The sequence below is a fragment of the Pongo abelii genome, chromosome 20, assembly GCF_028885655.2.
Source record: "Pongo abelii isolate AG06213 chromosome 20, NHGRI_mPonAbe1-v2.0_pri, whole genome shotgun sequence".
Lineage (NCBI taxonomy): Eukaryota > Metazoa > Chordata > Mammalia > Primates > Hominidae > Pongo > Pongo abelii.
This window is the reverse complement of record NC_072005.2, coordinates 43448288-43464318: the sequence shown is the minus strand read 5'-3', so window position 1 is coordinate 43464318 and position 16031 is coordinate 43448288. Positions and strand designations below refer to the sequence as shown.

Here is a 16031-nt window from a genome sequence, read left to right as displayed (position 1 = left end):
GTCCTGTTAGAGATGATGTTGTCAATTTACTGCCTCTCAGACTGGGTGCGGTGGCTCACACCTGTAATCCCAGCACTTTGGGAGGTCGAGGTGGGTGGATCACTTGAGGTCAGGAGTTTGAGACCAGCCTGGCCAACATGGAGAAACCCCATCTCTACTAAAAATACAAAAGTTAGCCAGGTGGATAGTGGGCATGTGTAATCCCAGCTACTCAGGAGGCTGAGGCAGGAGAATCACTTGGACCTGGGAAGCAGAGGTTGCAGTGAGCTGAGATCACACCACTGCACTCCAGCCTGGGTAACAATGTAAAACTCTTGTCTCCAAAAAACAAAAATAAAGAAATACATAAAATAAAAAAAGTTTATTGTCTCTCAGCTCCAAATTCACCCTTTAACATATGCTCTGTCATAATGGACAGAATTCCTTTAAGCATCTCTACAGTGAGCACAATGTGAGATCCTTGTGAGAGTCACTGGGGGCTCTGGAAGGACGCTACAGAGGAAGGGGCTCTCCTGCTGTTCCTGGCTGCTGCATGGTGGGTCTTGGGGAGAGAACATCCAATAGAGCTCTGTCAGAGCCATGTTCTCAGAACGTGTGGTCTCTCGGTGACCTTGCAGCTTTGGTCTCGCCTTACAATTACCTTCCTTCATTAATATGGAAAACCAGTGCCCCAGACATCTCTGCTTCTTCCGCACACCCATGCCACAGGTCGCTGATTGTGCTTTGTCTGCACTCTGGATGGTTGCTTTCTGTTTGTTCAGAAACTGCAGACCAGCTCCAGCCTGGGAAAACTGGCAAACTTTTCCTGCTTCCTTCTGCTTCCCTCTTCTTCCTCCCCCCACCCCTCCTCCTCCTCCTTCTTCTCCTTCTCGTCCTCCTCCTTCTTCTTCTTTCTTCTTTCTTCTTCTTTCCTCCTCCTTCTCCTCCTCCTCCTCCTTTTCTCCTCCTTCTTCTCCTCCTTCTTCTTCTTTTCTCCTCCTTCTTCTCCTCCTTCCTCCTTCCTCTCTCCTCCCCCTCCTCCTTCCTCCTCCTCCTCCTTCTTCTTTTTCTTCTTCTTCTTCTTCTTATTTTTTTTGGGAGACATGGTCTTGCTCTGTTGTCCAGACTGGAGTGCAGTGGCATGATCATGGCTCACTGCAGCCTCAGCCTCCTGAGTACCTGGAACTACAGGCATGAGCCACGACGCTTGGCTAATGGGCTTTGTCTTCTCCAGTTACGTCTGAACTCCAGCTTTGGGGAGGGAGCCCTTTTCCAAGTTTGTCCTTCTTTGAGTATTCTCCCTTAGTCCTAGGTTGCCATATGGAGTTTCCTTATAGCTTGTAATTTTTTTTTTTTTTTTGAGACTCACTCTGTCACCCGGGCTGGAGTGCAATGGCACCATCTTGGCTCACTGCAACCTCCACCTCCTGGGTTCAAGTGATTCTCCTGCCTCAGTCTCCCGAGAAACTGGGATTACAGGTGTCTGCCACCACGCCCACTAATTTTTGTATTTTTAGTAGAGACAGGGTTTCACCATGTTGGCCAGGCTAGTCTCGAACTCCTGACCTCCGGTGATCTGCCTGCCTCAGCCTCCCAAAGTGCTGGAATTACGCCGTGAGCCACCATGCCTGGCCTGTAATCATTATTTGATCAGAATTTAAAAATGTTTTATATTAAACTTCTTTTGTGTAGCCCACTGTGTGTTTTATATTTCTTAAGTGGATCGAGACTGACACAGAAGGTGCAAATAGTGATAAATTTAAGATATAAATAGGGGGCTGGGCATCACCCAGCCTGGAGTGCAGTGGCATGATCTTAGCTCACTGCAACTTCTGCCTTCCAGGTTCAAGCGATTCTCCCACCTCAGTCTCCCAAGTAGCTGGGACTGCAGGCATGCACCACCACACCTGGCTAATTTTTGTGTATTTTTGGTAGAGATGGGGTTTCACCATGTTGGCTAGCCACCATGAGCCACCATGTCCAGCCAAACTCACCCTTTAAAAGGCAGAGACTTTCAGACTGGATAAAAAAAATCAAGGTCCAATAATATGTTGTCAAGGAAGAATACATTTAAAATAAAAAGAAAGCTTGAAAATAAAAGGAAGTAAAATTATACGCCACATAAATATGAATTAAAAGACACCTAAAGTAGCAGTCCTACTGGCTCACAAAATAAAATTTGAAGTCAAGATAAAACAGAGTAAAATGGTGGTTACCAGAGAGTGGGAAGGGAAGGGGAGAGAGGATACATAAAGAGAAGCTGGTTGGTTAATGTGTACAAAACTACAGTTATATAGAAGGAATAAATTCTAATATTCGATAGTACAGTAGGGAAATTATAGTGAACAATTATTATATATTTCAAAATAGAAGAGAAGAACTGTAATGTTTTCAACACAAAGAAAAGACAAATCGGCCTGGCAAGGTGGCTCACGCCTGTAAACCCAGCACTTTGTGAGGCTGAGGAGGGAGTGGATCACCTGAGGTCAGGAGTTCAAGACCAGCCTGGCCAACATGGTGAAACCCCCTCTCTACTAAAAATACAAAAATAAGCTGGGCATAGTGGCGCATGCGCCTGTAATCCCAGGTACTACGTGGGGGCGGATGCAGAATTGCTTGAACCCTGGAGGTGGAGGTTGCAGTGAGCCGAGATTGCACCACTGCACTCCAGCTTGGGCAACAGAGTGAGACTCCGTCTCAAAAAAAAAAAAAACGAAAGAAAGAAAAGAAAAGAAAAGACAGATGTTTGAGGTGATGGGTATCCCAATTACCCCGACTTGATAGTTCCACATTGTTTACAGGTATCGAAATAGCACACATACCCCCCCCCGAATATGTACAACTATGATATATGTATAAAAATATAAAAAATAATAAAGGACAAAGAAAAATCTAATAAAAAGTACAACAGAAGGAAATATGTTAATCTTAAACAGGCAGCTAACAATCCTGCCTAAAATATAGCAAAGTGACAAAACCATAAGGAGAAACAGATTGTTGGAAATTTGAATACTCAATAAGAAATTGTAACACGCTTTTTTTTTTTTTTTTTTTTTCTAAGATGGAGTCTTTCTCTGTCATCCAGGCTGGAGTGGTGCAGTGGCATGATCTTAGCTCACTGCAATCTCTGCCTCGCAGGTTCAAGTGATTCTCCTGCCTCAGCCTCCCAAGTAGCTGGGATTACAGGCACCTGCCATCCTGCCTGGCTAATTTTTGTATTTTTAGTAGAGATGGGGTTTCACTATGTCGGCCAGGCTGGTCTCAAACTCCTAACCTCATGATCCACCCACCTCGGCCTCCCAAAGAGCTGGGATTACAGGTGTGAGCCACCATGCCCAGCCACACCCATCTAATTTTTGTATTTTCAGTAGAGACGGGGTTTCACCATGTTGGCCAGGCTGGTCTCAAACTCCTGACCTCAAATGATCCACTTGCCTCGGCCTCTCAAAGTGCTGGGATTACAGGTGTGAGCCACCACACCCGGCCTGCTTTTGGATACTTTAACAGAAAGGCAGAGAGAAATAAATGGTTGAGAGATTTAATCAGAGAAAGAAAAGATCCCAAGGATCTAAACAATACTTATCAACCTTTAGCTAATTATAGAACCTTAATTCCAATAAATGGCATATACAATAAATAGATAGCATATAAAGCCACTGAACCTTTAATATCAATAGCTTCAACCTTCAGCTAATTATAAAACTTTAATACCAATAAATATATACCACATACATTTTAAAAATTCTATTTCTCAGCTGGGCGCAGTGGCTCACGCCTGTAATCCCAGCACTTTGGGAGGCTGAGGTGGGCGGATCACGAGGTCAGGAGTTCGAGACCAGCCTGGCCAACCCAGCCTAGCCAACATGGTGAAACCCCGTCTCTACTAAAGATACAAAAAAATTAGCCGAGTGTGGTGGGGTGCGCCTGTAATCCCAGCTACTCAGGAGGCTGAGGCAGGAGAATCGCTTGAACTCAGGAGGTAGAGGTTGCAGTGAGCCGAGGTCACACCACTGCACTCCAACCTGGGCGACAGGGCGAGACTCCGTCTCAAAAAAAAAAAAATTCTATTTCTCCTGCTCCTTACAGATTAGACTTTTTTGTTTGTTTGTTTTGAGACAGGGTCTTGGTCTGTTTCCGTGCTGGAGTGCAGTGGCACACTCAATCATGCTCACTGCCACCTCAACCTCCTGGGTTCAATGCTGGGATTACAGGTGTACGCCACTGTGTCTGGCTGATTTTTTTAAAAACGTTTTTTATTGGTTATAAGCAAATCAAAAGCTTATCTATGGCTGGGCGCTGTGACTCATGCCTGTAATCCCAGCACTTTGGGAGGCTGAGGCGGGCAGATCATATGAGGTTGGGAGTTCAAGACCAACTTGACCAACATGGAGAAACCCCGTCTGTACTAAAAATACAAAATTAGCCGGGCGTGGTGGCGCATGCCTGGAATCCCAGCTACTTGGGAGGCTGAGGCAGGAGAATCGCTTGAATCCCGGAGGTAGAGGTTGCAGTGAGCCGAGACTGCACCATTACACTCCAGCCTGGGCAACAAGAACGAAACTCTGTCTCAAAAAATATATATATAAAATAAATAAATAAATAAGCTTATCTACAATGGCAAAACAATGGCAATAAGGCACCTGGCAGGTTTGGAAAACAGCAAACAGGCCAGTGTTCCTGGAGTAACGGGGCCGGATTATGTTGGGACTTTGGAACCATTTTAAGGTCTTGGCTTTTACTCTGCATGCGATGGAAACCATGGGAGAGTTTGAGCCGAGGAGTGTTGCAGTCTTATATTTTTAAAAAGCACTTTGATTGCTATGTAGAGAACAGATTGCAGTGAGGTAGTCAGAAATGCAGCGAAGGGGAGTGGAAGCAGAGGAATGAATGAAGAGTCTGCTACAGTAATCTAGGGGAAAGAGGACTATTGGGCAGATCTGGATCTATTTGGAGGATGAGCCATAAGGATTTACTGATAAGACTGGGTGTGGGTATGAGTGAAAAGGAAGAGTTAATGATGACTTCAGGGTTTTTTGGCTTGAACAGTTGGAAGGTTGGAGGTACAATCGAGTTGGGGCAGATTAACAAGGAAGTAGATACTGGAAGGAAGATTAGGAACTCATAAATTCATTTTTGGACAAATCGAGATTAAGAGGCCTATTAGATGTTTACTTTGTCTAACAGGCAATTGGATATATGACTCTGGAGTTGAGGGGAAAGGTATGAGCTGGAGTTATAAATGTGGCAAACATTGATACCAATGAGGTGCCTGGCAGGTTTGAAGAACAGCAAAAACGCCAGTATACCTGGAGCAAATTGAGTGAAGGGGAGAGTAACAGAAAATTAGGTCAGAAAGTAGGCTGGGCGCGATGGCTAACACCTGTAATCCCAGCACTTTGGGAGGCCGAGGCGGGCGGATCACTGAAGGTCAGGGGTTCGAGACCAGTGTGGCCAACATGGTGAAACCCTTGTCTCTACTGAAAATACAAAAATTAGCCAGGCGTGGTGGCGGGCGCCTGTAATCTCAGCTACTTGGGAGGCTGAGGCAGGAGAATTGCTTGAACCTGGGAGGAGGAGGGTGCGTTGAGCTGAGATTGTACCACTGCACTCCAGCCTGGGTGACAGAGTGAAGACTGTGTCTCAAAAAAAAAAAAAAAAGTAACAAGGGGACATATTATGAACTCCAGATGAGAAGATACCTAAAGCCATGAGACTGGATGAGATGACCAAGGGAGTGTGGATAAGGAAGAGGAACAAAGATTGAGTGCAGAGGAGCATCAATATTAAGAGGTTAAAGAAAAGTGGAAGAATCAGCACAGGAGATGGAGAAGGAGAGGCTAATGAGGTAGAAAAAAAACCAAGAATGTGTGATGTCAAGGAAACTAAGTGAAGAAAGTGTATTAAGGAGGAGGGGGTGATTATTTGTGTTAAGTGCTGCCAACAGGTCAGGTAGAATAACAATCGAAAGTCAACCATTAAATTTAGCAAGATGATTGTTGGTAACCTTGACAAGGACAGTTCTGGTAGTGACAGATGCTGAAGTATAATTGGAATGGGTTCAATAGAGGACAAGAAAAGAGAAATTAGAGGCAGGAAATATAGACAATACTTTCTATGAGTTCTGCAGGAAATATAGACAATACTTTCTATGAGTTCTGCAGGAAATATAGACAATACTTTCTATGAGTTCTGCAGGAAATATAGACAATACTTTCTATGAGTTCTGCAGGAAATATAGACCATACTTTCTATGAGTTCTGCAGGAAATATAGACCATACTTTCTATGAGTTCTGCAGGAAATATAGACCATACTTTCTATGAGTTCTGCAGGAAATATAGACCATACTTTCTATGAGTTCTGCAGGAAATATAGACAATACTTTCTATGAGTTCTGCAGGAAATATAGACAATACTTTCTATGAGTTCTGCAGGAAATATAGACAATACTTTCTATGAGTTCTGCAGGAAATATAGACAATACTTTCTATGAGTTCTGCCTGGAATGGAGCAGTGGTTGATGGGAGTAGGGGAATTTTTTAAAGTGCGTGTGTGTGTGTGTGTGTGTGTGTTGTTTGTTTTCAAGGTGAGGGAATTGCTGGAGTCAAGAACTGGACAGAGCTCCTGCTTTTGGCTGGGCACGCTGGCTCACGCCTGTAATCCCAGAACTTTGGGAGGCTGAGGCAGGTGGACCACTTAAGGTCAGGAGTTTGAGACCAGCCTGGCCAACATGGTGAAACCACGTTTCTACTCAAAATACAAAAGTTAGCTGGGTGTGGTGGCACATGCCTGTAGTCCCAGCTACTCAGGAGGCTGAGGTGGGAGGATCACTTGAACCCGGGAAGCAGAGGTTGCGGTGAGCCGAGATCGCACCACTGCACTCCAGCCTGGGCTACAGAGCAAGACTCCGTCTAAACAAACAAACAAAAACTGGACAGATAAAAGGGGGTGGAATCTAGTGCCTAATTGCTGAATGGACTTTAGATAAGAACACGGTTAGTTCATTTGCAGCAAGAGAGGAGAGGCAGTGTATATGAGCAGAGATGCAGATAGGTAGGCATGGTGCTGGGAGTCTATAGAGAATCTCATCTGACAGCTTTGATTTTCTCAGTGAAGAAGCACTTATTAGCCTAGAGGGAGGCAATGGGAGTGTGCGGTCGGTTTGAAAACTTGTGTTTGGCAGTGAATGGACTAAAAACACAACGAAACCCTAAACAGCGTGTCTGCGGGGGAGCACTCAGAACTACTTGAGGTTCGTGGTTATAACTTGAAAGCGGGAGCAGGGTGGCAGTGCACTTTTCTCCAGCCACATGAGGGCCGGGGTGCAGCCTGGCTACTTAGGGAGCGGAAGCCACCGCCTGGCGCCTGCTGGGAAGGCTCCCTCTTCCCACAGGATCTCCTGAGAGCTGCAATCCACCTGTCGCCTCCACCTTTTCTCTTTGGGAACTTTGAGGGGGAGGGAGAGACGAAATACAGGGAGCTACAGACCGGGCACACTGAGAGTTGTATGTTAGGAGCCGTAGTTCCCAACGCCCTGTATGTTAGAAGCCATAGTTCCGCTCACCTCCCCAAGTACCATCTCTGCTCCTATCTACTTGCAGGCAACATTGGGGAGGTGAAGACCATGGAGACTCCCAACACGAAGCAGATGGGGAACTTTAGTCCTCCTGTCATCACCCTCATCTGCTATCACCAGAGGACGCTGGGGAATAGGTTAAAGGGAAAGGAGAAATCCATGGAACTTAGAAGAGATCTTACCTGAAAAGTCAGTTTCCCCAATGCGGGGCACAGCTGCACGGGGAAAACCCAGTCCTCTGGCCGCCACTCCCCGTAGAGACGGACGAAGGCAGCGCCTGGGGGGCGCTACGCCCTGGACGCTGGCGGATGCAGTCCCGTGTCACGGTCCCCGATAGGACTTGCAGTCCGCGCCCCCACCCGGAAGGCCGACGTCTCCCGCCCCAAGGCGAATCCCGCACTAAGGCCGTAATAGGGGCTTGTCACCACCACCACCCCCCACTTTTTTTTTTTATTTTTTATTTTTATTTTGAGACGGAGTCTCGCTCTGTCGCCCAGGCTGGAGTGCAGTGGCGCTATCTCGGCTCACTGCAACCTCAGCTTCCCGGGTTCAAGCAATTCTCCTGCCTCAGCCGCCTGAGTAGGTGGGATTATAGGCGTCCGCCATCATGCCTGGCTAATTTTTGTATTTTTGGTAGAGACGGGGTTTCGTCATGTTGGCCAGGCTGGTCTTGAACTCCTGAGTCACCACCCTTTAATGCCGCTCTCCCCATCCTGTCCCTCCTGTGTCGGTCTCCGAACGCCCGGCTCAAGGCACTACTCGGAATTGGAGAGGGGGAGAGCCGCGAGACCCAGAGAAAAGGAGGGCTGAAGAGCGCGTGAGGCGTCAAAGTAGGAAGCCTCCTGTGGAGCAGGAGCTGCCGCGGGAGCCTCGCAGAAGCTCCCGGGCGTGGAGGTGGGATGAGACGGGGGGCGTGGCTCCGCGGATGGTAGAGCCCCTCCTCTGCGCGCGCGCCCTAGCCCCGCTCTGGCTTGCACGCACGCGCGTTCGGCGGGTCCCGCGTGCTTTCTCGCCAAAATGCGGCGGCTGCTTTTCCCAGCTTCAGCGAGGCGGCAACAAGGTTCTCGTAGCGCACCGGAATGGCGCGGAATGGAGCCAATGGTCCGGCTTAGACACCTGCCCCTGCTCCTGCCCAACGCCCTGAGACACCAGGTTCTATACACGGAGTCCAGGGCCGTGTTTTCCGTGTGTGTGTGTGTGTATTTTATTTTTGAGACAGAGTCGCCTCTGTTGCCCAGGGGTGTGTGTGTGTGTGTGTGTGTGTGTGTATGTTTTACTTTTGAGACAGAGTCGCCTCTGTTGCCCAGGCTGGAATGCAGTGGTGCGATCTCGGCTCACTGCAGCCTCCGCCTCCCGGGTTCAAGCGATTCTCCTGCCTCAGCCTACTTTGTGGCTTGGATGACAGGCACGCGCCACCATGCCTGGCTAATTTTTGTAGTAGAGAAGGGGTTTCGCCATGTTGGCCAGGCTGGTCTTGAACTCCTGACCTCAGGTGATCCGCCCGCCTCGGCCTCCCAAAGTGCTGGGATTACAGACGTGAGCCACCGCGCCCGGCCTTCTCATAGCTTTTGTTTCATGGCTTCTTCCGGCCTGGTGGAACTCAAGCGTTGCCTTTATGAAGGGCTGCATGGGGACCCCGTAGAACCATAAAGAGCCGGCCATGCTTGCAAACCGCTGATGCAGGGCCTCTGTCACAAAGGCCACAGCGTCCTACGCACATCCCAGCACGGCCAGGCGGGACAATGGCATAATGGCTCAGAACATGTCTGGAGTCTGACTCTTGGCCCTGCCACATTCTGGCTGTGTGGTGGGGCATTTCCTCACCTGGAGGAAGGGGAATGATAGTAGCTTTAAGTAGTGTTGCTACATTTTATTTAGCAAATTAAAATGGAGGACACCCAATTAAGTTTGGATGTCAGCTAAAAAAAGAAAACAAGGGCCGGGCGCGGTGGCTCCCGCCTGTAATCCCAGCACTTTGGGAGGCCGAGGCGGGCGGATCACCTGAGATCAGGAGTTCGGGACCAGCCTGACCAACATGGAGAAACCCCGTCTTTACTAAAAATACAAAAATTAGCTGGGCGTAGTGGCCGGCGCCTGTAATCCCAGATACTCGGGAGGCTGAGGCAAGAGAATCGTTTGAACCCAGAAGGCAGAGGTTGAGGTGAGCTGCCATTGCGCCATTGCACTCTAGCCTGGGCAACAAAAGCAAAACTCCATCTCAAAAAACAAAACAAAACAAAAAAAAAAGAAAGAAAACAGAATTTTTTAGCATATATCTGCCAAATATTGTTCACTGAAATTCAAATGTAACCGGGCATCAAGTTCAAATGTAACTATTTTATCTGGCAGCCCTGATTAAGGCATTGTTTGGAGACAAGGCATGAACAGTTCCTAGAGCAGTGTCTGGCACGTGTAAGCACACAATAAAGTTTATTTAGATAAAAGGGTCACACTCCCTGCCCTCCCTCACAATATATTAGTGTCTCTACTCATCCGGCTGTAGGATCTCAAATGGCCAGCCCTCAGAAAGTCACTCTGTCATAAAAGGACAGTTTAAATCTCACCATCCCACCGCAATGTAGTGACCCCTTTCCACTATCACAAACTACCAGATTTCCCCTGCCTCCCAGCGCTTGGCACATTCATGTGGGGATTTTCATGCTCTTCATGTTGCTGCTTTCACTGGACATATAGGGGAGGGGCTGGGGGAGTCCGAGGCATTGTGATGTTGGAGCCAGTGACACTCTTTCTGGGGGAAATTGTAGCTGGAGTCTGTCTCTTCTAGAACTAGTGCATGTAATCCTCTGTGTGTGAGCCAGGAGGCAATGGAGAGTCAGAGGGGAAGCCTATGATGTTTGTATGATGTTAGTAACAGGTTTTCCCCATGGGGCGAATGTATATTGAGTGGCATTGGTCCCACTGACCTCATTAAGACATCTGCCATAGATGAGATAAAACTTTGTTCAATCTGAGAAGTCCAAAGGAAAAAAAAGTTGAAGGGGAGAATCTAGCTTTTTAAACGTAAGTCTATTTGACTCTAAAGTTTCTGTTCCATCTCTCTTATTCTCCCTTGATTTCAGCGTGCCCCTCACTTCTCTCATACTTAATAGCACCATGCATTCATACTGCATTTTAAAATTATAATGCATTTTTATTTCATTATCTCACTGTCTTTTTCTTTTCTTTTTTTTTTAGACAAAGTCTCACTGTCGCCCAGGCTGGAGTGCAGTGGCGCGATCTCGGCTCACAGCAACCTCTGCCTCCAAGGTTCAAGCGATTCTCCTGCCTCAGCCTCTCAAATAGCTGGGATTACAGGTGCATGCTAATTTTTGTACTTTTAGAAGAGATGGGGTTTTGCTGTGTTGGCCAGGCTGGTCATGAATTCCTGACCTCAGATGATCCATCCGCCTTGGCCTCCAAAACTGCTGGGATTACAGGCATGAGCCACTGCACCCAGCCTCTCTTTTTCTAAATGCTTTAGTAGGGAAAAAGAAAAGGGAATTTCTCTGAGGTCAAGAAGGGTTAAAAGTGAAATATCTCACTCTCACCAAAAATTTAATGGAATGAAGTCTTAGTCTAAGATTTAGAAGTGTCAGGAAACCCCCATTTTCCCAGTTAGAGCTCCTAGTCGTAAATTACCAGAGGAAACTTTGGGAAGGCTCTGAGATTGTGGGATCTAACTCTTATTTCCCTTCACACATCAGCTTGCTGTAGCAGCCCACTCTCTCTTTCCTGTACTTTCACTCTCCCTTCTTAGTGGCTTCTTCCCCTTGACTTTTAAATATGTTTAACTTTCTCATTTTAAAAAATCCTTCTTTGCAGGGGCCACTTGGTTTTCCCTTGCATGTACTTGAGAGTTGTATGCAGGATTTTGGAAAGTTTAAACTTTACTTATGGTAGGCTGGGTGTGGTGGCTCACAGCTGTAATCCCAACACTTTGGGAAGCTGAGGCAGGTGGATCACCTGAGGTCAGGAGTTCCAGACCAGCCTGGCCAACATGGTGAAACCCTGTCTCTACTAAAAATACAAAAATTAGCCAGCCATGGTGGTGCATACCTGTAATCCCAGCTACTCAGGAAGCCGAGGCAGGAGAATTGCTTGAACCCAGGAGGCAGAGGTTGCAGTGAGCCAAGATTGTACCACTGCACTCCAGCCTGGGTGACAGAGTGAGAATCCATCTAAAAATAATAATAAAATAAATAAGCTTTACTTATGGTAGAAATTTAGTAAGATAAAAGAAGAAAAAGAAGTAGTGACTCTCGCTAGGTGGAAAAGAAAGGGCTGGAATTGTTCAGCTAGGGATAGGAATCCCAAAGGAGGTCCTCCATTAGCACACTGGTGTCAGCTGGGAGCTATTTGTCCTTCTCCCCCACAAGATAAGTACAGAAATTCAGAGTAAGCATTTAGGAACTTTTATAGCAGTTTTACAGAGTAATCTAATGTATGTTGAACTTAATAATAAAAAAATCAAGGTGGCTCACGCCTGTAATCCCAGCATTTTTTGAGGCTGAGGTGGTTGGATCACTTGAGGTCAGGAGTTTGAGACCAGCCTGGCCAACATGGTGAAACCCCGTCTCTACTGAAAATTCAAAAATTAGCCGGACGTGATGGCACACCCCTGTAGTCCCAGCTACTCTGGAGGCTGAGCCAGGAGAATCACTTGAACCTGGGAGGCAGAGGTTGCAGTGAGCTGAGATAGTGCCACTGCACTCCAGCCTGGGCGAAAGAGCAAGACTCTATCTCAAAAAAAAAAAAAAAAAAAAATGGGGTTCCATTACCAGAGCAGCTAGCAATCCTAAACCTAATGGGAAATGAAGGAGAGCTGGATATGGGTGTTTACAGTGTGACTTTCACAGAATACTTTTTTTTTTTTTTTTTTTTTTTTGAGATGATGTCTCACTATGTTGTCTAGGCTGGTCTCAAATTCCCAGACTCATGAGATCCTCCCACCTCGGTCTCCCAAAGCGCTGGGATTACAGGTGTGAGCCACTACACCTGGCCTAGAATACTTCTTTTACCTGGTAGACATCCTGACTCTCAGTCCCACCCATGACCAGGAAAACTTGTTTATACTGGCAGATGTCCTTGTGGCTCTTGTCTGACCCATGTCCCAGCTCTGACACCGGGAGCCCAGTGTTATGTTCCCTCTCGCATCCTTGGGGAAACCCGGCCTGAGGCAGCCCCTAGTTTTTTAGATGGAAGGCGCAAATCCAACACATTACCACAATAGAAAACAGGTTCAAAGATTTTTTTACTTAGAGATCCTGGGCAGGGAAGGCACAATGAGTCTGGAAGGCAGTCCAGATGTCCTTGGAACATGCAAGGCAGGAATGAAGAGTCAGGTGGCCAGAGAGAAGAAACTGGCAGTATATATAAGGGAATACGGTGTGGATCACTTTAAGTTCACAGGCTTATTTATTTATTTAGAGATGGAGTTTTGTTCTGTCTGATCCCGGCTCACTGCAACCTCTGTCTCCTGGGTTCAAGCAATTCTCCTGCCTCAGCCTCCCAAGTAGCTGAGACTACAGGCGTGCACCAACATGCCTGGCTAATTTTTGTATTTTTAGTAGAGCCGGGGTTTCGCCATGTTGGCCAGGCTGGTCTTGAACTCCTGACCTCAAGTGATCCACCCACCTTGGCCCTCCAAAGTGCTGGGATTACAGGCATGAGCCATCGTGCCTGGCCCATAGGCAAATTCTTTTATTTGGTTTATTATTTATTATTATTATTTATTTAATATAATAAAAAATATTATTTAATTTTTTGAGACAGAGTCTTACTCTGTCGCCCAGGCTGGAGTGCAGTGGTACAATCTTGGCTCACTGCAACCTCTGCCTCCTAGGTTCAAGAGATTCTCCTGCCTCAGCTTCCCAAGTAGCTGGGATTACAGGTGCCCGCCACCATGTCCAGCTAATTTTTTGTATTTTTAGTAGAGACAGGGTTTCACCATGTTGGCCAGGTTGGTCTCAAACTCCTGACGTCAAATGATCCACCCACCTCGGCCTCCCAGTGTGCTGGGATTACAGGTGAGTCACTGCTCCCAGCTGACAAATTCTTTTAAAGGAAGCTGTGGAAAAGCAGGGAGCCCAGTCTTCTAGGTGGGAAAGATGCCTCTAAGTTCTTATCTCTGGCCACCGCCCTGAGTCCTTTGGGTGTGGTATGGAACTGAACAGGGTGACTGATTCCTGTTTCTTGTATGAGAAAGTTACACTTGTATTTAAAATTGATACCAAGACAACATTAAATTAAAACAATTGACTATACTGTTTTCCACAGCCACTGCACCATCTGACATTCCCACAAGCAATGTCAGAGGGTACCAATTTCTCCATTTCCTTGCCAACACTTGTTATTTTCCATTAAAAAAAATTAAAGCCATCTTGGTAGATGTGAAGTATCTTACTGAGGTTTTGCTTTGCATTTCCCTAATAACCAGTGATGTTGAGCATCTTTTCATGTGGCTCTTAGCCATTTGTATACACATACACACACACACACACACATATATATTTGGAGACGAAGTCTGGCTCTGTCGCCCAGGCTAGAGTGCAGTGGCACGATTTCAGCTCACTGCAACCTCCGCCTCCCAGGTTCAAAGGATTCTCCTGCCTCAGCCTCCCGAATAGCGGGGAGTACAGGTGCATGCCACCACGCCTGGCTCATTTTCGTATTTTTAGTAGAGACAGGGTTTCGCCATGTTGACCAGGCTGATCTCAAACTCCTGACCTCAGGTGATCTGCCTGCCTTGGCCTCCTAAAGTGCTGGGATTATAGGCATGAGCCACCTCACCCAGCCTGTATATATCTTATTTGTAGTAATTTCTATTCAAATCCTTTGTCCAATTTTTAATTGGGTTATTTGCCTTTTTGTAGTTCAGTTGTAACAGTTTTTTATATATTCAGGATACTAGGCCCGTATTGGATACATGATTTACAAATATTTTCTATCATTCTGTGGGTTGTCTTTTCACTTTTTCTTTTTTTTTTTCCTTTTTCAGCAAATATTGGACCTGTGTGAAATCTTTCAGTTTTTTTAATAGTGTCCTTTAGTGCACAAAAGTTTTTAATTTTGATGAAGTCCAGTTTTTTTTTTAGTTGCTTATGGTTTGTCATGTCTACGAAATCGTTGCCTAGTCCAAAGTGACAAAGATTCCTGGTTTTAGTTCTTATATTTAGGTATTTGATCTATTTTGTGCTAATTTTTTTAATGGTTTGAGGTAGAAGTCCAAATTTATTATGTTGCATGTAGATATTCAGTTGTCCCAGCAACATTTGTTGAAACTACAAATTCTAAGTAATTCTTTCTGTATTTTTTGGTGTTGTTTGTTTTTTTGTTTGTTTGTTAGTTTTTTCATTTTGAGACTGAATCTTGTTCTGTCGCCCAGGTTGGAGTGCAGTGGTCCCATCTCAGCTCACTGCAACCTCTGCCTCCTGGGTTCAAGCGATTCTCCTGCCTCATCCTCCCAAGTAGCTGAGATTACAGGCACAAACCACCACGCCCAGCTAATTTTTGTGTTTCTTAGTAGAGACGGGGTTTCTCCATGCTGGCCAGGCTGGTCTCGAACTCCTGACCTCAAGTGATCCTCTCGCTTCGGCCTCCCAAAGTGCTGGGATTACAGGTGTGAGCCACAACACCTGGCCTGCTTTTCCCATTTTTGTCCTCTAGGTTCTTCACTGGGTTTTTCTCCCTTGTGTTCTTTCAACTTTTGTCCTTATGCTTGTGATACTTGATTTTTCTTTGATTTCTGCCTCCTCTCTATTTGTTCTTACCCTGTTCTTTCAGCATCTCTTCCCTGGATTTTTGTATTTTTGCTTTGTGGTCTTCCGTCATACAGGCAATTGCATCAAGTTCTTTTTTTCATTCATGGCAAAATATTTGGTTATAATTTTTTTTGTTTTTGAGACAGTGTCTCACTCTATTGTCCAGGCTGGAGTGCAGTGGTGAGATCATAGCTCACTGCAGCCTCAACCTCCAGGGCTCAAGCAATCTTCCCACCTCAACCTCCTGAGTAGCTGAGACTACAGTAGTGTGCCACCACTCCTGGCTAGTTTTTTATTTTTTGTAGAGATGGGATCTCACTATGTTGCCCAGGCTGGTCTTGAACTCCTGGGCTCAAGCAATCTTCTCACCTCAGCCTCCTGAAGTGCTGAGATTACAAGCAAAAGCCACCACACCTGGCCTAGTTATAATTTTTATTAGATCCATTGAGGCAGTTTTCCAGTGAAAGCTCTTCATATGTTAGTTTATTTTGTCACTCTTTCCTTCAGAGTTCGTTTTGTAGTTTTGGGTTAATGTAGCTAGTCCCTTTTTTCTTGCAGAACATTGCGTAAGTTGGGTTTTCTTGGATGAGTTTTTCTTTTAAGAGGTTCCTTCTGCCTCACATATGGCTTTTGTAGGAGACTGATCAACTCTGTCTCCTCTGTTTTTGCTTTCCAGTTTCTTACAGTGTAGTTGCAAACAAGAGGTATAGATCCCTA

At 46.1% G+C, this 16031-nt stretch overlaps 1 protein-coding gene and 1 long non-coding RNA gene across 5 annotated transcripts in view; one reads left to right on the top strand and one right to left on the bottom strand.

Annotated features, from left to right (window-relative positions):
• LOC134760713 (uncharacterized) overlaps positions 1-16031 on the bottom strand; it is a 102190-nt gene that overhangs the window by 20597 nt on the left and 65562 nt on the right. The gene's annotated exons all lie outside the window — the stretch shown is intronic.
• The window catches only part of LOC129051959 (WD repeat-containing protein 87-like), a 30695-nt gene continuing 23158 nt past the window's right edge, over positions 8495-16031 (top strand). Inside the window, exons 1-2 of one of the 4 annotated variants that reach the window (XM_054540305.2) lie at positions 10302-10575; positions 10750-10869. The gene's annotated coding sequence lies outside the window, so the exon portion shown is untranslated. Of the gene's footprint in view, positions 8707-10301; positions 10576-10749; positions 10870-16031 lie in introns of those variants that run through there. The other 3 variants (XM_054540306.2, XM_054540308.2, XM_054540307.2) reach the window with 3 other exon arrangements.